Source organism: Saimiri boliviensis, chromosome 12, assembly GCF_048565385.1.
Source record: "Saimiri boliviensis isolate mSaiBol1 chromosome 12, mSaiBol1.pri, whole genome shotgun sequence".
Classification (NCBI taxonomy): Eukaryota; Metazoa; Chordata; class Mammalia; order Primates; family Cebidae; genus Saimiri; species Saimiri boliviensis.
In genome coordinates this window covers 26062981-26086343 of record NC_133460.1, presented here as the reverse complement: position 1 = coordinate 26086343, position 23363 = coordinate 26062981, and the positions used below count along the sequence as shown (strand labels likewise).

General features: G+C 48.3%; 1 protein-coding gene and 1 long non-coding RNA gene across 7 annotated transcripts in view; one reads left to right on the top strand and one right to left on the bottom strand.

Annotated features, from left to right (window-relative positions):
• Window positions 1-6934: 6934 nt before the first annotated feature.
• On the bottom strand, window positions 6935-19827 carry LOC101041236 (uncharacterized). Its single transcript, XR_745137.3, has 3 exons — window positions 18978-19827; window positions 8937-9044; window positions 6935-7665 (listed from the first exon to the last, which is right to left on the bottom strand). It is a non-coding gene; the product is annotated as an uncharacterized LOC101041236 (long non-coding RNA).
• Window positions 17269-23363, top strand: part of C12H10orf71 (chromosome 12 C10orf71 homolog) — a 30980-nt gene continuing 24885 nt past the window's right edge. For 3 of the 6 annotated variants that reach the window (XM_010340593.3, XM_074382117.1, XM_010340594.3), the window contains exon 1: window positions 19156-19745. The gene's annotated coding sequence lies outside the window, so the exon portion shown is untranslated. Of the gene's footprint in view, window positions 17448-19155; window positions 19746-23363 lie in introns of those variants that run through there. The other 3 variants (XM_010340592.3, XM_010340596.3, XM_010340597.3) reach the window with 2 other exon arrangements.

The following is a 23363-nucleotide window of genomic DNA, read 5'->3' as shown; positions in this document are numbered from 1 at the left end:
GTGCAGCAGAGTTGCGATTCAAACCTAGGACTATGCCCCAAGCAGTACCCTGCATTACACATGGCAGCCACAGAGCACCCTGTGCTGCCTTCTAAGAGAAGCTCAGGGTCTGTGTCCACCCGACCTTCTTCCCTTTGGTCTCCCTATCAGCAACCAAGAACCCAGGAAGGGTGCTGTGCTCTGATAGTGACTAAAAAGACCACTGTCCCCAATCCGCATGCTAGGTGCTCACCAGGCACCCTACTCGGCTATCTACATCTGGCTTCTGACATCACCAGGGATGTCTCTGTGGACATGAGGCTCTGTACTAGCAAGGACTGGTAAAATGAAAATACCTAATGCTGCCAAAGGTGTGCTCAGACAGGAAGGCTTACTCACTGCTGGTGGCAGTAGTGGAGAGCAATTTTGCAATATGTATGCATAGAAAGCTTAATAATGTGCATCTCTTTGACTCACTAATTACATATCTGCAAATATATCTGAAGGTAATAAGGCTAAATAAGTTTTACCTACAAACATCTTCATCATGACATCTTGTAAAGAGTCACATAACGTCAAAATCCCATCATATGAATATTAAGCCATTTAAAAATAACATTTCAGAAGAATTCATAGTAACATGATCATGCTTTTATTGCAAAGTTTCATGAAAAAAAGTTATGAAATTATCCAGATCATAACTATAAGAAAAAAGGAGTAAAAAATAATAATAAATGAATTGCATTTGAATGGCCTACAGGACTCTATGTGGAGCTTTTGTTTGTTTTTTTATTCAATAAACTTTATTTTTAAAGTAGTTTTAGGTTCACAGCAAAATTGAGCAGAGGGTTCAGCGATATCCCCATCACACCCCTGCCCCACACACATGCATAGCCTTCCCCATTAGCAGCATCCCTGGGGTGATTTTATTCCCCACTTTCCCATTTTCCCCCAAAATTGCCTATGATGAGAAAAATACATTTTATTAGGAAAGAAGGAAGAACGGAAATGCAAGAAGAGGACTCTTTCAACGCAGAGTTAAGACATAGGTTCCCGGTCCTTTTAACTTGCAAGTACACATTTTTATTTCATCAGCTGTTGGAATTCCTCACCATTTTAAGTGTGCGACCCAAGTATATTCCCCAGTGAGGGCAGGCCATGGCAATGCTTTCCCAACACCCCAAACCTCCTGAAACCGCCAAATTCCAGCCCACCTCCTAGGGAAACCTCCTGGCTCCCTCTCTGGCTCCCTGTACCTTAGGCAAGTTCTCCCTCAGATGCAGAGCCCCTCCCACCTGCAGCCACAGCCACAGCAGACGGCCACGCCTCGGTGCCCAGACCGGCAGGGTCCCTGGTAATGGGGACAACACAACCTGCAGGGTTGGCCAGTGGCCAGCAGGGGGCAGTGTGCTGAGCCTGGTGGGGGCCGCCTGTGCCCGTGTCTCTCAGGGTGCCCAGTACCCAGAATCCAGGGGGTGTAGGAACGCTGTCAGGATGAGTGGCTGGGTCTGCAGGCTGTGTTCAGCACTCTTAGGAGCTTTAAACTGGGGAATGGGTTTTTCTGGGCAGTGATGGTGGAGTTCATATGCATTAGAACACCCCAGAGGAAGAGTGGCTGACATCCACCAGCTCTGGTCTCTTGTAGGGCATTCTAAGGGCCAGTCCCACCCAACTATGCTACAGAGAAAAGACGCCAGGCTTGCCCTCCACCTCCAGGTCTCCTTGGATGGTACTCCTTCCCCTCAGGGCCTCGATCTCCCTGGGTATGCAGTGACAGGTGTGATGACCTCCCAGAGGCATCCATGAACCTGCCTATGACTCCATCTGAGTCCCTTGCATATATGATGAACTCTGAGTACTGAAGCAGTTTCAAAATACGGGACATTTTAGTGGATATATTTCTTTTTTATGGCGTGTGTAATGACATCTACAGAGAATTCAAGGTAAAGGCCTTAGAAAATTAAGCCCCAAAAGAAGAAATCAGCTTTATATCTTTTTGGTAAGATGACAATGAAAAGTGTAACCCACGAAACTGCCCATGCCACGCACGTGCACACACTGTCTCAGACACACATGCACACTCACACATTCACACATGCACGCACTCACACATACCTGTGAGCGTTTCCCTTATCACCACTGCTGCTCAATGACTGAATTGTAAGGGCACGTGGAAAATTTTTAAGAATGGGATGACCCAACAGAATTTTAAAAGGAAAAGACCATGGTTGGGTCTGAATTAGGAGGAAATGACCCTGGGAAAATGGAGACAACAAGCTTTGTGTTGTGACTTAAACTAGATCAAAGACAGAGCCATCTTCACCTTTCTGTGGAGGACACGCTGAGAGGCGGTAGTGATGACCTTGGGTCCAGTGGGCTCACTGGAGACAAAAAAGCTTCCTGCCACTGCTGTGCATTGCTTAACCTTCTTCCTGGACCCAGAGAGACAGGATATGTGCAATAAAAAAATAAATAAATAAATAAATAAAAATAAAAGCCCCTTTCAAGGAGCACAAACAACAAATCACTCTCCTAACTGAGCCGCCAACCTCAGATCTAGTATGGAGCTAAAGCTTCCCTACACATTGTCTATGCTTAATATAACATGAAAATGCCAGGGCCATGTGATGCCTACTTCCTAGACAAGACAACTGAGGTGCAGGGTGGATAAATAACTTGCCCACACCCACACAGCTAGTAAGAGACCCAACTGGAATGCGAAGCCAGATGCCAGCTCTCTTCTCTGACTGCCTCTCCGTCCCGCCATCCAGGAGTGTGGGGAGGGAGCGCAGGGGTGGCCAGCATTCCTTGGAGGAGGTGGAAAACATTCCCTGAGGTCACAGCTCTGCTTTAAGTCTTGCCCTCTTTCAAGCCCAGCACTCTGGAGGTTTCCTCTCTACTCCAGGCAGGTCCGGCATTTCAACAGCAATGGCTATTAAAATAGCTCCTCAAGGGTGTGGCCTGGGTTTAGTGGCTTTATCTTGCTCTAAATTAGAACGATGGTCAATGGCAGTCTCGTTTTCTGGTAACTGTCGTTCTCTCTGATACCCTTGGTGGTGGTGACATCACATCTATGTCTGGCCTGCCTAGTGAGGCCATCTTTTAAGAGTTCTCCCTCTTTGGTGCAATTGAGACTCTTTCACCCTAGTTAATGGGGGTTTTGTTTGAGGGGGAGGGATGTTCTAGGTTGGGGGTTGTTGATATGTCTATTGGCCAAATTTCATTTATGTGAAAGGTATACCTGTACGGTATATGTGTCATTACTTCCATTCTTGGCTCCTCACATCCCTTGTGGTGAAGTTAGAACCAGGGATCAGATCCTTCTAGATCCCCCAGCTCCAGACCCTTATTTTTACAGACCCTTGTTATCTCCTGGGAAGGGGCTCATGGGGCATCTGATCCGGGGTCTGGACTCAGGCCTGGGTTTCAGCTCTGTCTCCCATTGGCTGTCTGACTCCGAACAAGCCATGTGGTCCCCTGGAGCCAGTCTCCCCACCTATGGAGTGTGAGAGTGGCAGGAGGCAACGTATGGAAATGTCCTGTGAAGACCAAAGGTTGTAGAGAACCCTCTGGCTGGTAAAAGCAGAGCTTTCCGGGCCCTCCCCCAGAGTCACTGACGCAGTGGAGCCCAGGAATCTGCATTTCTAACAAGCTGCAAGACGCTGATGCTATCAGCCTGGGGCCCACACTGAGAGAACCTCTTGGAACTTCTTAGAACGTAGAACTTAGAGAACTTCTGGGGAAGAGTGAAGTTCCATGCAGTGAGAGGCACTTGTTACAGGGACGCAGGACAGTGGGTCACCACCCAAGGGAAGCTGAGCCCACACTGCCATTCTGCACACTTCAGGGTAGTCTTTCCTGACTCCAGACAAGCAAGTGCTTGTCTAAAAACAAGTCAACACGCTGTTGGGCCCCAACCCAGAATTCCCAAACTAGATGTTCCTGGGAGAGACCTGGTCATGTGTTTTGTACCAGGCCTCCAGGTGAGTCCTATCTTCAGAGGCATTTGGGAGATGCTGCAGCTTCACAGCTGGTTCCAATCGAAAAAATAGTATGGGAAAGCCAATGTCCTGACCCCTCCAAATGGGGACATGGATAACGGTGACAGCTCAGTTTCCATGGGGAAGAGGCACCCTATCACCTGGCAATAGAAACCTTGTGAGGCCTGGAAGCAGGGCCTCTGTGGAGGGTTTCTGGCGGCATCAGGAAGCAAGATCTGAAGTGTACTGCCCGGAGCGGCCTCATCGCCAGCACCAGAAGAAACCTGCCCATAGCGTGGCATTCACCCACCTCTCCATGGGGGCCTGTCTCTCCTCTCTGACCCCAAGGATCCCGCACAGTGGAAAACACGGCATGCCTGGAAGCCCTGATCCCTGCCTGGCTGCATCTCAGACTTCCCTGGGAGAGTTTGGAACCTTCTCCCCATATGGCTGAGCACCACTCCAGCCCCATTCAGGCAGAAATGTCAGGGGTGAGCACAGCCTCTGCAGTGCCAGGCGCTCCATGGGTGACAGAGCACAGCCCGAAGCCAGAAAGCTCGGTGCTGTGTAAAAGGGAAGAGACTACACAGTGGGTCACCCAGGCTCTCGCCCTTGGTCATCTGTACCCATCTTATCTACAACACAGAGCGAGACAGGGACAGTTCCTGACCACCCAGCATGTCCAACATGAGGATTCTCTGTTAAGTCATGTTTAGATGCTTGTTTAAACTATTTTTTAAAAGATGCTCCACATTACTAATCATGAGGGAAATGCAAATCAAAACCACCATGAGATACCACCTCCCACCCGTTAGGATGGCCATTATCAAAAGAACAGAAAAGAACAAGGGTTGGTGAGATGTGGAGAAATTGGAAGCCTTGTGAACCGCTGGTAAGGATGTAAAATGGGGCAGTCACTGTGGAAAATAGTATGGCAGTTACTAAAACAATTAAACACAGAATTGCCAACTGATCCAGCAATACCACTTCTGGGTATTTCATCAAAGAAATGAAATCAGGGACTTGAACAGATATTTGTACATGGGCACTTACAGCAGCATCATTCACAATAGCCAAAAGGGGGAAGCAACCGCAGTGTCCATCAACGAATGAATGGAGAAACAAAATGTGGTCTGCCCATGCAGAGGAATACTACTCAGCCTGTAAAAGGAAGTTCTGACACATGCTACAACATGGGCGAACTTTGAGGCTGTTATGCAAAGTGTAATAAGCCAACCACAAGGAGACAAATACTGTATAATTCTACCATTGTGAGGAGCACAGAGTCATCAAAATCATAGACAGAAAGTAGAATGTGGTTGCGGGAGTTGGGGGAAGGGGGATGCGGATGGGGGGTTTTTCATGGGTATGGACTTTTCAGATTTGCAAGGTGAGAAGAGTTCTGCACAGCTATGGGAATGTATCTAACACTGCAGAAATGTATACTTAAAAATGATAAAGGGCCGGTCGCCGTGGCTCACGTCTGTAATCCTAGTACTTTGGGAGGCCTGGGGGGAGTGGACCACCTGAGCTCAGGTGTTTGAGACCAGCGTGGTCAACAGGACAAAACCCTGTCTCTACTAAAAATACAAAATTTAGCCAGACATGGTGACAAATGCCTGTAGTCCAAGCTACTCAGGAGGAGGCTGAGGCAGGAGAATTGTTTGAACCTGGGAGGCAGAGATTGCAGTGAGCTGAGATCACACCACTTCACTCCAGCATGGGTGACAGAGCAAGACTCTGTCTCAAAAAATAAAAATAAAATAAATAAAAATGGTTAAGATGGTAGATTTTATGTTGCATGTATTTTACCCCAATAAAAAAGGAAATCATAACACTTTTTACAAAACGTGTATTTTGTGGAAACGACTAAGGCACCTTTAAGGATAAAGTAGATTTTATCAGGCATGGTACGATGGCTCACACCTGTAATCCCAACATTTAGGGAGGCCCAAGAGAGAGGATCACTTGAAGCCAGGAGTTTAAGACCCTCCTGGGCAGCAAAGAGAGACCCTCCCTCTACAAAAAGTAAAAAATAATAAAAATAAATGAGCCAGGCATGATGATGTACACCTGTAATCCCAGCTATCCAGGAGGCTGAGGCGGGAGGATCCCTTGAGTCCAGGAGGTTGAGGCTGCACTGAGCTATGGTCATGCTACTGCACTTCAGCCTGGGCAACACAGTGAGATCCTGTCTCTAAAGAAAAAACAGCAACAACTAAATTTTATCTGAACCAAATGCTGGAGTCAGGGCCGGTGCTAAGGGAAACATGGCATGTCTGCATCAGTTTTCAAAACATCTCCTTCCAAAGGCACCCACGAACAGAAGGGACATTCGACTCTCTTCCCAAACACAGAAATAATCTAGGGAAGAATTGTCAGTGAAGAACGTTGGTCCCACAAGTTCATGGATTAATGCTGGGTACACGTTTATGATTGTGCCTGTTCATTGACTCCTTCATGCTTCACTCATTTGTTTAGTCTTCACTCTACAAAGCATCCCCAAGCAAAGGAGAGACAGATGGAGCAGGGAGTGGGCTGTAGCCAGCAGATCCCTTTAAGGAGAAGTGTCTCAGTGCAGCGGAAGAAGCAAGAGGATATAGAGAGAGTCTACAGAGAGGAGAGGCCAAGGAAGCTGCCATGGGCTATGGGGAGCACTGAAGGCCTGAAAGGAACCTGCAGAGCCTCTGGTGGGGAGCTGGTTTCAGGAGGCCCTGGGCTGTGCCTGGCTCTCCTCTGCAGCCCCAGCCTCTGGCACACAGTAGGGACCCAGCAAGTGTTAGCTTGTGAAATGTCAGAACGTGGCTAAGTTTATAAGAAGTACAAAACAGCAGCCCAGTCTCAGCCTGAGGATAAATTTAAAGCTCAGACCTTCACCCAGCTGCTGCCCACCTGCGTCTTGGAGGCCTCCAACTTGGGCTGGGGCATTTTGGGGAGAACCCCTCCACACACCCAGGCCTCTCCTAAGCCAGCGATAGATCATTTTCATTTCATTCAAATGGAACAGTGAGACTAAACTCTGACCAATTTCTGATCAGCTCATTTCTCAGGTTTGCTCGGGGAAGACAAATCCATTAAACACCCCCCTGCTCCCCTCCACCAGGCGCTGAGCTCCCCGTGGCATCAAGACAAGAGCTCTTGAGGGTAAAGACTCATTTTATGTGGATCAGTGGCTGGCTTATTGTAGGTGCTTAATAAATATTCAATCATAGCAATCTTAATTACTGGATTACATCATGTCTGTCTTAGGGTAAGATATAAATAAATAATGCCATAATAATAATGAGACCCTCACAGAGGGCTGCTCAGTTTGAGTTCCCACTACTTACTACACAGGCAGTCTTAATAAATTTGGGTGGATTTCATATTTCATGAAGACATATCTGCTCACAGCAGGTAAATGTTTCTGAAGCTAAGCCTTATGTAGTATTAATGTGAGCATTCCTGGTTTCCTAGTCTATGTCCTGTTGGAACTTAATTCAAGTTGAGGTGGCATCCTGTGCTCCCAGTTTTCAGGGTCAGCCACCGGCAGCTTCGGTAAGTCAGGAAGGAGAGGGGGCTAGGTGTCAGGGCCTCTGGCACTGCAGTTGGCTCGAGGTGAGACCCAGACACATGTTAGCTTTGCTGTGATCCAGTGATGGTCTCCAACACAGCCGAAGCCCCAGAATAGGGCCGCAAACATGGAAGTCTTCTGGCCCCGCAGGTTCTGTAAATGAGTGAAGGTAGCAGGTGGTTTGCAGGAAGGCACAGGTCCTATCTGAAGGGCAGCCCTTCTCTGCTTAGCCCCTGCCCCTAATGTGAGAATGCCACCCCCGGTGCCTGATCTCCTAGGAAGAGATCAGAAGGGGTCAGAAATGAAGCGATCCACACAAAAAGCTCTTGATTTTTAAATGCTGCTTATCAATCCAAATTATTTTAGGATGAAACACAACTGTGGCATTTGGGGCCTCCTCTGGTCCTGGGCTACACTAGGCATGTCTGCAGCTCAGAGCCAGGGGTGTGCACCAAAGGCACTTGCAGGGCCCTCCTCAAAGGCCAGAAGAGGGAGACGGAGGGAAAGGCCCCTGGTCGAGGGATTGGGCACCCAGCTCTGGGCTCTGGCACTAGCTGTTATTCACTGGACTCACCGTGTGACTTCCCCTAAGTCTCCCAGCCCGTGTTCCCAAGGCTGGAAAATGGAGGGTGATGAGGCTGCTGGGGCTGTACCAGGGACCAGTGCAAAAGAGACAGTGACGGGAAGCCCTCTGCAGACCTGACAGCACCACACCAAGGAACAGCAACGAGTGGACGCCCAGAAACTTACATGGAAGCCTCAGCGCTCCCTGAATTCTGGCCTCTGGAAGCCTCTCAAAACTTCAAGACGCACAGCTAGTCTGGAGGAGTTAAGGCCGGAATGTCACATAGTGACCCCAGAGAGGAGACTGTGACCTGCAAACCCGCTCAGTGGAGAGTGCACGGTCCAGCTCCGCCCTGACCTTGCGCAGCGTGGGAGCCAGGCCCATCCCACTGTGAGTATCTGTTTCCTACTCTGTGCTCTAAGACTTGCCTGAAGAATGCAAAGGAACCTCCTCTAGTGTGTGAAGGCAGGGGTATGGCCATACTCCATTTCCCAGCAGGAAGCCCGCAGCTCTAATGAAGTAGAAGAGCTGCAGAGGGAGAAAGGAGCTGGGCAGCCCGTCTGTGGACACAAGCAGCTCCACCTCCCTGCCTAGCCGAGGTGACCGTTTGAAGCAAAGACAATGCCCTGAAGGAAACTTGGGACCGGCAAGGCTCCAAGAAGCAACTCCCTGCCCCAGACACAGGTCACCAGGCCACAGCACTGGCCTATGGGGAGAGACCAGTGACCTGCCCTTGGGAGAAAGTAGATAGCTTTGGACTTTCTAGAGAAACTCCACCTGCACTGGAGTATTTTTATCCCCACCATCCCAGACATCCATTCTAGGGGCATTTACATCACAGGTGAAATTAGCCACTCACCTTCATGTGAGTCCAGCAGGAAAACCCTCAGGGACTTTTATGAAGTGGGGAAATGGAAAGTGTCCCTCATCCAAAGTAAGACCAGGTGTTCACCCTGCTACAAGTCACCTCGATGAAAAATGCAATTTTTGAAGGAGAAATCAACACACACATATATTTTTCTTCATTATTTCTTGTTTTAGGCATTTTTTTCTCTGATGCCTGGTGATATTGTATTTGAGACTCCCTTAATATATAAATACATTCTTGCATGAATATACATAATTTACATTAATATATGATCTCCATTTTTTACTTGGTTACTTAACAATCTACTCTAAATACTTTCTCCTATTTTAGGTTTTTAATTTATAAGGGCAGCCTCAGGCAACCAACCTCTAAATCTGGACGTTTAATTGTTTCTCATGTTTTGTGTACTTGCCAATATTTGTAGGGTTGTTGGCCTCCCTGAAGCCACTTTATATCAAATAACCCTAAGTGAGGTGACCAGACAGACTGGAGTCTGCGGGACGGGCAGCCTCCTCTGCCACGTGGCCTGAGGGACAGTCTCGAATCTCACCCTGGCTCCCACAGGGCCCCACCCACATTCTCTGATTCCCTGGCTGTGTCTCCTTCCCGGGAGCTCCCACCTCCTCATCAGCTCCCTCTGACCCTGTCTGTCCTCCCTGCCCCAGGGAATTTTCCATTTTTAAAATTATGGAACATTTCAGATGTATATTAAAATACAGAAGATGATACAACAAATGCCCGACTTCAGAAATATTGCTTCAACTGTACCTCAAACCACTTCTCCATACACTGCACTTTGAAGGAGGTCCCAGCTGCTGTCTTTCATTCATAAGTATTAGTGTAGGTCTCTCTATAAAGCCTCTTTTATCAACATAATGCTATTGTCACTTCTAAACAATTAGCTGTAATTCCTTAATATCATCGAATACCTAGGAAGCATTTACATGTCCCCAGTTGTCTTCTAAATGTTTGCTGGAATTAGGACTCAGACAGAGTCTATATACAGCATTTGGTCAATGTTTCTCTACAGTCTTTTAATCAATAGATCTCACCTGCCTTATATTCAACAATATGTTTGTATAGAAATTGGCTTTTGTCCTGCAGAATTTTCCACAGATCTTTCCAATTTCCGTGGAACCTGCCAATTACTCCCTTATGATGTCATGTTTCTGTTTCCTCTGTTCCTGTTCTGCCTGTCATCTGAGAGTTAGATCAAGGTTTAGAGGCTTGTTCTAACTGAGATTTGGTGTTTTGGCAAGAACACTTCCTGTGTATTTTCACAGGTAACCTAGTAGCAATTATTGTATTAAGTTGTGATTTCATCAGGGCCTTGAAAAATTATCATAATCTAGTTTACCTTCCATCTTTGTCTTTACTTATTAGAGAGACCATCCTTCATCCGTCACTTGGTGGCTTGGACTAATTGGTACCGTTTACACAGCAGAGTCAGGCTTAGTTCCCAACCCTGGTCCACTTCTCCGGAGAATGAAGCTGCTCCCTGAGTCTTGCTAAGGGATTGTGGAATGTTGTCTGAGCTGTTGTTTTTCTCAGCAGTGTTACAAATTCATGAGTTGAACACATTCAATGTGTTTTCTATTCCTTGCGATTTTCATCCCTACCGTTCCATCATCTTTCCTAGTGGGAGCCTCCCAAAGTCACTTGCCTGGCTCTCATCACGATTCCAGGAGTTTTTCCACAGCCTGCTTGCTTTTCTGGTGTGGTCAAAGTCCCAGACTCTTCTTACACATTTTCTGTTTTTTTGTTTTTTGTTTTTTGTTTTTTTTTTTTATTGAGAAATGGTATTTAGAGACAAAAATCTAGGTACAAATGATGCTCATTGCTATTGTGCTGGTTATGGCTTCAGATCTTATCAGTTAAGTATTTTTTAGAAGAAAGTAATCAAAAGTTCCTATTGATGTTCAAATAGCATGCATAACGTTTTACTTAATATTTTGATTTTATATTTGCATCTCCTTTTTCTAACACTAAAAATCTTGCTTTGAATGACATGAACATACTTACCAATTTAAGCTAATTCACCACATTGGCTTCTGATGAGCCCCTGTTACAGGAAGGTTTTTTTTTTTTTTTTTTTTTTTTTTTTTTTTTTTTGCATTTTAGGTTTTTAAGATTTCCCATTTATCTGTTATTCCTTGAGTTAGAGCGGGAGCTGACTATAAATCCTGCCCTTAGGTCAAATAACCTTGATGTTATCACACTTCCATTGTCTTACGCACCCCTCCTGAGCCACCCCTCCCCTCTGGAATATGAGCCCTGGGTCTGGGGAGTAGTGGCACAGGGATCTACCATCTTGTCTTGTCACCACCCGAGACTCAGACATACCTTCTGTTTGTAAGTCCCTATTAAATATTTCTAAGGAAAAAAAAACAAGGTCATACTTACCTATTTGCTCTATTGTTTATCTATCAATGTTTCTAAGAACACTTTAAGATTTTATTTAACCGTTAATAATTTTGGGTTCAGATATATTCCCATTATGGATTAAATCAAATTACTTATCTGAAAAGCATTTGATGTAATTTCCTTTTATGAAATCATGCCTCCTATGCATTAAGTTCATTTGTTTTATTTTGCTCTCAGTTTTTAGGTGCTTTTATTATTATTATTTTTGATTTAATTTAGTTTTAAAATACTGGAAGATACATCATGGGTACAAGTCAAATCTACCCAAAAAAGGGCTGAATCTACCTTTTCCTTATCCCACCAGGCTGTTTTCTCTCTTCCCCACAATCATTTTCTAATTTATTCTATGGGTTTCTTTTAATATCAGCAAATCCATATAAACAGGCATTAATTTTTTCTACAGTTTTCTTTTAATGTCAGCAAACCCATAGAAATTGCCTCTCCCTCTTCAGTGAACGGTTAACACACTGTACCCATGTTTCTCCCCCTTGTCCTGGGAATTACTTCCTGCAAGGATGGAGACATGGTCTTCATTCCTTTCTACAACTGCACAGCAGTGGGGGGTACCCAGCTTCTTGGTCCTACACTCGCCGCCTCAGCCCCAAACTCCCAAGTTCTCAGTCATTGCAGACCTGTTGTTGCCTTCCAACCCAACCACGAGAGAGCCAAGGCAGTCACGATTATGACCAAATCACTTCATCAGCCTGCTGCACCTACCCATGCTAAGCACTTGCATGATCCCATTTAATATTTGCAACAGTCATATGGTGTAGGTACCAAATGGAGGTTTGGAGAAATCAAGCCACATGTCCAAAGTCACACAGCTGGTGTGGGGTAGATCTGACAGTGCAATGCTTAAGGCTCTGCCCCCAAAATTCATGAACTGAGTAGCTCAGCTACAGATTCTCCTGGCTATACCACCTGGAGTTTTCTGTGGCTCTGCCCAGCTGCACACAAAGAAGTGGAAATAGACAGCTGGACATACCTGGCACGTATGAGCCATATCCAAAGGCTCCTGGGAGGCCAGACCTCAGAGAGCAACATGGCAGGATGGGAACCCACCTGAGCTGGGTGCCAGAACCCTCTGCAACCAGCCCAAGCCTCACCTATGCCTAGTTCTGTGACCTTGAACCAAGTATTTAACCTCTTAAGCCTCAGCTCTCTTGCTTATAAACCAACTCAGAGATGTAGTAAGGAGAAAAGGAGGTTACAAATGAGAAAAAATCTAGAAGTGCCTGATCCACAGGAAGTGCTCAGAAAATAATTGTTGAATCAAGTTAAGTAGGAAGCCACTCCTGAACAGCAGCTCCCAGGAAATCATCCACAGCAAGTGTGGAAGAGAGAGTCGGTGCACCTTGTCCAGGAACAGGCACTCTTTCTTCTCCAAGGATAGCCCCTGAACCAGCAGCATCAGCGTTGCCTGAGGACTTATTAGAAATGTTCATGCAGGCCCCACAGAGGACCCACTGAAGCAGGAACTCTCAGGGAGGGCCCCAGCCATGGGTGCTTCCTCCTCTGGAGGACTTGAGAACCAGTGCTCTGAGATAAACCCAACACTCTGAGGCTGTAATGGCAGGGAGAGAGGCAAGGCAGCAAGGAGTCCCCCGTGGGGCAGTGCCCCACACTCATTCACTGCACATGAGCTGAGCAGAGGAACACGAGGCGGGCAAAGTAGGTGTCCTCTTGGAATTGCTTTTTGGGAGAAGGGAGTCTATATAGACAGAGCACAGCCCAGAAAGCAGGATGGTTTCTGTTAATTTTCATGACCACGAGGAATAGAATGAGGGCATGACAGAGGTCAGCTGGGGCCAAGGTGAAGATCTCCACATGGGATAGCCATGGAAAAGTCTCTCTGAGGAGGTGACACTTGAGCTGGGGCTTGAATGGTGAGGAGGAAGCAGCCATATCAGGGTCGGGGCAGAGTGCTCCAAGCAGAGGATCAGATAGACAGGGGCAAAGGCCGTGGGGCAGGGTGGAGCTGCATGCAGAGAGGGGCAAGGAGCTCCTGAGGCTGGAGCTGGTCCACCTCTGAGGTTAAAACAATCCTGCAGCAGCTGCAGTGGGTGCGGGGCAGGTAGACAGTGGCCTTCCTCTCCCTGTTCCCTGTTCTCTACACGGAAAAGAGAATAGCTGGCACCTGGGGTGCAGAGTAGCGACAGCATGCTTGGGCTTTGCATTCCAGTCCTGCCTCCAGAGTCTCTCTCCCTTCAGCCAGGCTGCTCTACAGAATCCCTCCTCTGCCTCTGCACTAGAAGGGAAGCACATCTTCCAGAAAGGCCCTGCTTCCACCAGCACGTTAGTGGCATGGCACCACGGAAGTGAGTGGTCTGAGGAGAATGGGAACCATGACTTTGATGCCAGCTCTGCTGCCCAAGTACATAATTTGGGGTGAGGGACTTCACCTCTTTGACCTCATTCTGCATATGGAAATGGAGGTAAGAATGCCTCCCTCCTAGAATGGTTGTGAAAATCCAATCCACACTGTGTATGAGATCATTAACAGCATGCAACTTCTAGAGGGGCTTGGAAAATGGTAATACTCACCGTATTTTTCTTCATGCTCAGAAAATCTCATTTTAAGACCCAATATTTTAGAGGCAATGGTGAAAGCAAATAGAAATAGTACCAGTGATGTACCGGTACTATTTTAAGGCCCAATATTTTAAAGGCAATGGTGAAAGCAAATAGAAATAGTACCAGTGATGTAGGAATACACTTGCAAAAGTTTCTGCTTGACGTCTGAACTCAGAGCAATGGCGATGGAGAAATTGAAACTCTTTTACCACGAGCAGCTCAGCCCTGATCTCAAGTCGGGTCTGCCCTGATGGACATACCAGGCAATGAGGGTGAGGGTCCGTGACCATGAACGAAGCCCAGCACTGTCCAGTGGAAATACAGCCCACACCACTATGTCATTTCAAATATTCCAGAGTCACGTTCCAAAAGTAATGTGTGGAAGTAAATTTCAACAATATATTCTATTAAACCCAGAATATCCAAAGTATTTTCATGTCAACATCAAGGTTTTCTTTGTCCTAAGGAAATCCAGTGTTGCATTTTACACTCACAGGGCATCTTGATTCAGACCTGATGAGCAGTTTCAAGCACTCATTAACCACATAGGGTTGGTGGTCACCCAAGTAGACAAAGTGGCTCTAGGGTAGAGGTCACAAACTGCCCACGAGCCAAATCCCTGTGCTGTCTGTTCTGGGACAGCCCAGTGAGCTAAGAAGGGTTTGTACACACTTCAATGATTGTCAAAAAATGTCAAAATAAGAATATTCGTAATACATTGAAACTATATGAAATTCAACTTTCTTCTTTTAAACTCTGAAATTGAAGTTTTACTTACTGTATTGGCTACTCCCATTTGTTTAGAGTGTCTCTAATTGCTTTCGTGCTACCATGGCCTAGCTGAGCTCTTTTGACAAAGACCCGCTGGCCTGCAAAGCTGAAAATATTTACCATCTTGCCTTTTGCAGAAAAAGATTGTCAACCTGTGCTCTAGGGAGCAGCTCCTCTTCACACTGGGTTTCCAGATCCCTGAGTGTGGAGAGATGAGCCACTGCACCCAGATCCACCAAGAAGCCGACCTCCCATCTGGTTGCCACGGCTTTGCTTTGTTGTGAGACTTCTACTCCTTTAATGAACTGAATTTCCTTCATTTCACAGCACAGATTCTGTTTCTTATGTCTAAGCCTTCCACTGTAAAGTCCTAAGCAAAGAATCCTGAAGGAAGCGCCTCGAGGAGAGGCCCCGGCCAGCATGACCATCAGTTGACTGTGACAGCTGCCATCCCAGCACCAGGCTGGTCAGATGGGGAGAAGAGCAGCCCTGTAGAAGGGTCTCGGCAACCTGGGCTCTTTCAAGCTATGAGCTACAAACAGGGCCCTGGCCCTGTAACTCCAGCCCCTCTGAGTTAGCATGAGCAGGCAACAACCGCACCAACCCAGGGCTCCTGCAAGAGGGGTCCTCCTGTTCAGGTCCCTCGCCAGGCGGCCAGCCCAGCGGGGCCTGAACCCTCAAAGCACCCTCCTCCAATGAGACAGCATCTCACCATCAGCCCTGGAAACACACTCGTGCTGTGCTCACAGTGGGCACAGAATCCCCGTAACAAATCACTAGTTAAGGAGCTGCCCTGCAGGCATTGCCGTCACTGCAGGGAGAGGCAGGATGAACAGATGGGTCAGAGAGGCTGTGTCCTGCACTTGGGTTGGGAGAATACCAGCTAGATAGATGGCCAGGTGAGCCCTTGTCTGCGTCCTCTGTGCTGCTATTAGCTGTGGCATCCTGGGACCTCTGTAAGCCTCAGTTTCCTCATCTGTAAAAAGGAAACACTAGGCCAGGCACGGTGGCTTATGCCTGTAATCCCAGCACTTTGGAAGGCTGAGGCAGGCAGATCACGAGCTCAAGTGATCGAGACCATCCTGGCTAACATGGTGAAATTCCGTCTCTACTAAAAATACAAAAAATTAGCTGGGCATGGTGATGAATACCTATAATCCCAGCTACTCAGGAGGCTGAGGCAGGAGGATCTCTTAAACCTGGGAGGCAGAGGTTGCGGTGAGCCGAGATCGCACTACTACACTCCAGCCTGATGACAGAGCAAGACTCCGTCTCAAGAAAACAACACAAAATAAAACAAAACCAAAAAAAAAAAGAAAACATTAGCTGCCTCCATGCAGAAAGACTGGGGATTTTGCGGAACAAAGCACAGAAAACGTTTTCCTGGCATATAATGAATGCTCAGGAAATATCAGTTCCCCATATCTCATCCTTCCCTAGCTCCCCGATGGACAGCGATTCATGGGGATGGGACAGAATCATGCAGGGACCTATGATCTGGAGTGTGCAGGGTGTAGATTAACTGATGCTAGGACTTAGAACCATGTAGGGCACAAAGTAAGCATCCTATATGCACTGGCTTGCATTTTCATTTTGCTTTTATTATCAAACAGGGAAATGCAACACCGTCCTGAAAAACTTTATGGAAATGACTCCTAAGGAAAGCTGGGCGATGGTGAAGAAATGTCTCCCAACAGGAAGTCACATATAACCGGGATGCAAAGCTAGAAGAATCAGGTGAGTGGCTTCCTGTTATTCGCAGGGATGTGAACTTCAAATACCTAGAACCAGAAATTGGCCTGAAGGACCCATTCTGCACTACCCTTATTGCCAGCTTTTGAACATTTCTAATTAATACCAACGCGGAGCAGATTAAATTTGCTGCAAAATTAAGTTTGCAATCACCAGATGTGGCAAGGCCATAGCTAGATCTCCTCCTACCCACTCTGTTAGGGGAGTGTGCTGCCCTCACGGTGTTCCAGAGGCCTTGCTGAGGGTTGCAGCCAGTAAAGCCACTGCAAGGATGGGCCACCAGAGCACGCCGCCTGAGGACAGCTTTATTTATGCACTTTTAGAATGTACAAGTGGGCCTTGTTTTTCTGGACGGCTAGGGAGCACACTGGCTCACATAGCGTCCATGGTTCCACATTTAGAGTTGTGTCTTCATTCACATTCTTTCCATGCAGCTCACAGCTCCTGGACTGGACGAGAGTGGTCACCTTGCCTGGGCCAGTACCCCGGACAGATGCCAGCTCTGGGCCATGAAGACCCTGAGTGTTCTTGGTCTGGAGTTTGGGCTGAGTTCTGTGGCTCTGTTTCTGGCTGGGGCTGGTCTGCACCAGGGTGCCCACTGTAACTGGCACAGACATGGGGTCTATTACAAGGGTCACGTAGGGGCACTTCCAGGAGAAATCAGATTCTGCAGGGGTCAGCCATGCTCAGGCTTGCTGGAGCCTCCAGCCAAGCTCTTGAAGGTTACCTGCTGCCAGGACAGGCTCATGCTGGGTCAACTAGGTTTTATTATTCTCTCCAGACCCTTCCTGCTGACATCACTGACAAAGCTACCCGCCACTGTCTGGTCCCCAGAACATTCCCCAGCCATCCCATGGTGCTCTTTCCTCAATCAGCCACTTGAAGCAAACACCATTCACTCCTGCCGCAGAGCAAAGCTTGCCGTTCCTAGGATCCTAAACAAGACATGAGGTCATGCTCTCCGCCTGTGAAGAATGAAACGTAAGCTGGGGAAGGAAGGTGCTGAGGAGGGGAGGAAAGCAGATTAGGAAGACCAGGGGCCCTGTCGAAGCTTTCAGCTCATGTTACCGACGCCCCAAAGCGAACACCTCCATAAAATGAGATTTAGTAATGCAACATTTCCTAACATCTGGAACAAAATGATTTGGGTCAAACAGATGACATATGAACTGACTATAAAGTTGTTTTAATGGGGGGGGGGTGCGGAAATTAACAAATATATCAAATCCATAATCTATTAGGTATTGTTGTTTTCGATAAAGTTCTTCTGTTCAAGACACAAAGCAAGGCAATTTAAATTTTCTTTCAAGGAAAATAGTAAGTAAATGTTGATACAGATAGTCGAGGATGTCACAAAAATCATGAGAAAAAAATAGCAAATAAATGACTAACATTTGGGAAGCTCTGCAATAGATGAGCATATTCATGTACGTGAGCTCTCCTGACCCTGAATCCCACAGAGCTCAGGCATTCTCTCCACTTTAGAGATGGTTAAACTGAGACTCAGGAAGGGTAAGTATGTGACATGTCAACTGGCTAGGAAATAATGGAGCCTGGGCCAAATCCTGTGTACTCTTTAAAAATGTTGTTCACATCTCAACTTGATGGTTTTTCTCTGCCCTGTTGGAGTGTTTGTTTTACAAACAGGGAAGGTAGGGAGGTAGAGAAGTGAGTGGGTAAAATTGAGGGGTTCACTTTGGGCCTCCTTCAAAGCATCTCTGAGTGTAGAACAGCAAGCAGTCATCCCCGCAGCAAGATTCTGAAGCTCTCAGGGCAAAAGGCAAGTCTGGAGGCTTCCAGGAGGAGGTGGGTCTGAATGCTCCTGCTGTTCGGGCACCTCGGTCTGCAGGGCATGGAGGAGGTGTTCTTTCTGACTTGGTTTAGACCAAAGGGCACAGACCTGGGTCCCTATGACCCTGGCTGCCAGCAGGTTCAAGGCTGGAGATAGTGCCAGGCCCTAACTTGGGGCCAGGACACAGGTTGCTGCCCTTGAAGAGCCCACAGGAGCAGAAGGGACAGTCTGCAAATAGACCAAGACACAGCGCACTGCAGACTAGCAGAGGCCTTGAGCACAGCACAGAGCAGGACACCCAGCAGGGACAGTCATCTCTGCTTTCTCAGGCCACAGGCAGGGAAGCATAAAAAACGATCTTGGAGAGAAAGGGGGAAAAAAAATAATCGCTCTTGCATTAAATCCGGGGAGTGAGCAGACTGTCCTAGGGCCAGCCTGGGAGAAGAAGGAAGGCACCCTGGGAGCTGGCACAGTACAAGCAGAGGAAAAACCAGTGGAAAAAGTCTGGGGGTCTGAGGGCAGTTTGGGGAGCAGGTGACCCCAGCCCAAGACAGAAAGCAGCCATTGGAAAGGCAGGCATAAGCCCACCTCAGGATTGCAGGGGGGCCAGCCCCTCCAGAGGTGGAGAGGGGAGCCCTTGCCTGGCAGAACAGACTTGTCCACTGGTGCTTGGACCTTGCAAACAACCGGGCTTGCAAGCTCACCAAGTGGACACTTACCTTGCCTCTTCCCCGATTATTTCATATCCATCTGCAACTCTCACCCTGAGACCCAGCCTGGCCTTCCCCCAGCTGCATATTATTCTGCTCCAAAAGCGCAGCAGAGGACAGCTCCTTACTCGAGGAATGCGGGCGGCGGTCGTCCAGAGCCGATGATGAAACGGGCTATTTCTGCCCCGGGACATCAGCAGGGCTCCGGGCGCTGGCTCCAAGGCACACACTCTCCTGTTTTTAATGTTTCCCTAGACAAATGTTTTCCTTCCCACCTCGGGATATTTTTATTTGACTCTAGGTGCTGGAACAGCTTTAGCAATCGTTCTGGATTGAAGTTGGAATCGTGGTTAGGGTCCGGCTAAGCAGCAAGCAATTTCTCACTCCCCAAGTGATCTGTTACTCGTGGCTGATCTGGATGTAAAAATAGCAGCTGAGGCTGTTTGTTTAATCTGACTGTTACTTGACACCACGCGGGTGTTGCAGTGCGGACTGTTTGCCTCTTCCCCACCAAGAACACCATTTGGTCTCCCCCGGCTGGGTCTCTATTTAGGTAAGCTTCACGGACTTCCCGTGTCTGGCCAGCTTCTGGTCACTGATCTTCCTCAGGTGGGAAGGTTTGTGAGCTGGAGAAGGCTTGGGTCCTGAGTCCACTCTCCTGACACCTTTGGGCAGCCTGGCTAAAGAGGAAAGAAGAAGTCTTGGCCAAGGGGCAGAGCCGGGGTTCTCTCCCATTCCCGAGGAGGCCTGAGCAGCTGGACACGCAGAGAGCGGAAGGTACAGCCCAGACACTTGTCTGGCTCCTTAGCGTGGGCAGGGAGGCTCAAGCTCATGGCAGAAGGGACGTTCCCGCTGGGCCGCTGCTGTGCTGGGGATGTAGTTTGGTGCCAGGGTGCTGTGCAGGTGGTGTTTGTGTGCCAGGAGCCCACGGGTGCTGGGGCTGAGGTTCTTGGTGTGCTGGATGGGCCTCGGGGACTGTGTACCGGGAGCTGTGTACATGCGTGGCTTTGTCCTTAGGTGTCATCTGTTAGGGCTCTCTGCTCCCACATGGCTAAGTGAGTGCACAGATGTGCCCAGGCCACAGCGTTGTCAAATGGGGGTCCCCCCGTGGTCCCAGGTTTTCAGCAATCAGAGCTGAGGGAGGCTGGCTGTCTTGGCTCCCCCAGGCGCTGGGCCAGGCAGGGTCACACCAGCTGTAACAAAGAGGAAAACTGGTGACTGTGACATTCTGGCCTGTGGACTCTGCGAGCATGTGTTTCCCCAAAACAAAGCCCTCCACAGGCTGCCTGTTCTTCCACACCCTGGGAGGGCCCCCACCAAACTCTCACGGGGTAGGCTTGGCTGAGTCTAAAACTACCTCTTTAGTTTTCTGGTAGAGAAGAATTGATCATTGAGAAAGGCAGTGGTCAATGTGTGTGGAAAGCTAGGTAGCCTTAAGAAGAATCATTGTGTAGGCCTTTCGGGTAGCTCCATAAGTATAGGAACCCGGGGAGATTAAACAGATGTGCGTGGTAAGTGAGGTCCTGTTTTCCAGCATTTGAGTTCCCTTTACAGTAGTGGCTAGTAACTGTGGTGTGTGGTCTGAGCACCTGGTTTTGTAAATAAAGTTTTATTGGCACACAGCAATGCTCATTCATTTGCATATTGTCTAAGGCTGCTTCTATACTGTATCAGCAGAGACCATATGGCCTGCAAAACTGAAAACATTTACAATGTGGCCCTTTGCAGAAAAAGTTACAAGAACACTTCTTGAGATGGGTCAATTTAATACAAAAAAAAAAAAAAAACAGTAAAAGTTCTTGCTGTCAGAATAGCTTGTAAGTCAGACCCTTCCAATGGCTGGCTGGCTCCTGAGCCTCCCGCACCTTTCCAGGACTACTTTTCAGGCCTGGCTGGTACAGGAAATGTCCAGTTTGCTGTCACGGTGCTGGGAGGGTTAGCTTAGCAGTGGAATCACCAGACACACAGCATGCCCATGTGGCCTGGGCTGAGCAGGGCAGATTGTGCTTATCGGGGTGGTTTATAAATAGCCTTCTCCGGGTGACTCAAGTCCAACACACATCTGCCCCTGGGTCTCTGGGATGGGAACAAGTTTGTCTGCTCTTGGATGACCAGAAGCTCATTGGGAAGGGAGCAACTGTGTGCAGTGAGGAGGAAGGGGCTGGTGGAATGCTGTGTACTGGAGCAGAGGGGCTTAGGTCTCCTGGAACCTGTGGAGTGAGAGGTGCGGAGAGCAGACAGGAAGGCCAGAGACGGGCCTGCATCCTCCCACCTTGATGCCTTTTTGCCAGAACAGAAATAAGTGTCTTTCCTGACCTAAGGAAGCCCTGGAGACCCTTACTGAAGAGGGGAAGCCCCATGTCTTGAAATAACCCTATTCCTTTAGTCTCTGCCAGAAATTTCAGTAACCCAAGCCTGCTGGCGGCAACACGGCTGGTCCGTCTTCCTCATTGCCTCTTGGGATTTCATTCCATGTGCTCCTGGGTTACCAGAGGGAAGCAAAGGGCTTCAAGAGAAGGCCACACTGCAGGGGCACATGGGGCTTCTGCTCCCCAACAGGGCCCAGGCCCATCGAGGCTGGAGTGAGTTTTGGTTTTATTTCCACTTGAGGGTTTAAACCTCATTTCAAAAAATCCATCCAGTCCATAGCCCTTAACTCAATTGGATGATTCATTTAGTTAATTGGAAAAACCTCAGACATCCCCTCATTTCTACTTGGTTTCCAAGGGTTGCATGGCATGAGCTGGTGGATGGGACAGAGCGGGAAGGACAAGGGACCCGTGGAGGCCTATCAGGACCCAAACCTGGAGCATACAGAGCACATGCTGATGCTCAGATGCATCACCCCCAATGTAAGTCATCAGTATAACTCTGGAATATTTCCTGAAAGGGGCTGACTGTGGAAAGAATACAGTATGATTAATCCACAGCCTCCTAATGTCAAGGGGAGGCAGAGTGGATTCTCAGCTGACCTGAGTTCTAAGGGGAAAGGCTGAAGCCAGCTCCGTGAAAAGTGCATCACCTTCCAAGCCCACATCAGACGGCCTAGGGGAAGTCTGACAGCAAGAAAATTCCAACAACCAATCAACCATGAATAGCTTCCTCCCCAGACCTAGAGACTTCCCTGTCTTAGATGAAGGGAAAGGGACGTTCTTCTGGGCCATGACACGTGGCAGATGGACAGACCTTCCGTGCATCCTCCATTCTCTGCTTGGCCAATCCCAGGGGCTTGCTTGGGCCACCCCACTCTGGGCTGTCTTTCCTTGCCTCCGTTGATCCCTTTTTTCACTAAGAGCCCCCTTCCCAAGTGGACTTGAGCTGCTGAGGGGCTGCAAGGCTGGCTGGAGGGAAGGATTTCATCAGGGATCTCTCCTATTTCAAAGCCTTCACCTGAAGCTTGAGGAAGGCAGGGGAAAGGGAGGCTCTTCGGTTTGCTCGGGAAGCCTCTGAAGGAGTTTCCAAGGCTCTTTCCCTACTCCCCACTGTGTTTAGAAGGTGGTTCTAGACCTGGCACCACTGAGCCTGCCTGCGAGGGCCAGGTCATGCCAGGTCACACTGGAGCTGCCCCTTGGCTTGTCCTGTCCCGGGCTGCCAGGCCACAGTGGCTCCACCAGCCCATCCTCTCACCTGGCCCTGTCTGCCACTCTCAGAGGCAGATCAGCCCGAAGACTGCAGAGGTCAAATAGTCCAAGCTCAAGCCACCTGGGCTACACCCAACAGATGAGAGCCATGTCTTGCCCTCAGTTTGCCCACCATTTCCCCTGTGGAAATCATTGGCTGCGGACCTCCCATGCGCAAAGCTTTGGAGTGTCTGGTCTCATTTTCAACCATCCAGCATGGTGGGTCTTGTGAACCCCCTCATGGAGGCAGGCATGGCAGCTTGGAGAGATAGAGTAATTTGCCCAAGGATGCACAGTGAATGAGGGGCTTGAGATCTGAATGCAACACCTATGTCTTGTCCTCACTGATTACTGATACCTACAGCTCTCTTCACCACCCAACAGATTCTCTAGAAAGGAGGCCATCCCATCACCAGAGAGTCAAAACCTTTCTTAGGAAAAAGAAACCTTCCTTAGGAAAGCTGAGCATGCCTAGAGAGGCGCACAGGCTTCACCCAGCAACTCGGGACTTCAGGAAGTTGTTCAGAGTGCTGCAGGGATTCCACACTGCACTAGGAAGCCTGTGGCTCTGCAGGGGACACAGTACAGGCAAATCTGGGTTCATAGGTCAGCCCTTCCACTTCTCAGCAAGTCCCCTGGAACCTTAGCTTTCTCCTCTGTAAAATAGGAATAACAGCTCCCACATCAAACAGTCCTGCAAGCATTAACTGAGCAAATGTATGAAAAGTTCCAGGCACGTGGTAGAAATACAAGGATGGCTCTCCTCACTCCGCTG